Source organism: Arachis duranensis, chromosome 3, assembly GCF_000817695.3.
Source record: "Arachis duranensis cultivar V14167 chromosome 3, aradu.V14167.gnm2.J7QH, whole genome shotgun sequence".
NCBI classification, from domain to species: Eukaryota; Viridiplantae; Streptophyta; class Magnoliopsida; order Fabales; family Fabaceae; genus Arachis; species Arachis duranensis.
Window position 1 is genome coordinate 39,146,468 of NC_029774.3, and position 275 is coordinate 39,146,742.

Here is a 275-nt window from a genome sequence, read left to right on the forward strand (position 1 = left end):
GTCAGTTGAGTAAGAAAATCACTGAAACTCCTCCTAGTACTCTCCCAAGCAATACAGAAGAGAATCCAAAAAGAGAGTGTAAGGCCATTGATATTATCAAATTGGCTGAATCCAAAGAGGAAGGGGAGGACGTGAATCCCAATGAGGAAGACCTAATGGGACATCCTCCAGATAGAAAGGAGTTTCCTATTGAAGACCTAAAGGAATCTGAGGCTCATATAGAGACCATAGAGATTCCATTAAACTTCCTTCTGCCATTCATGAGCTCTGAGAAC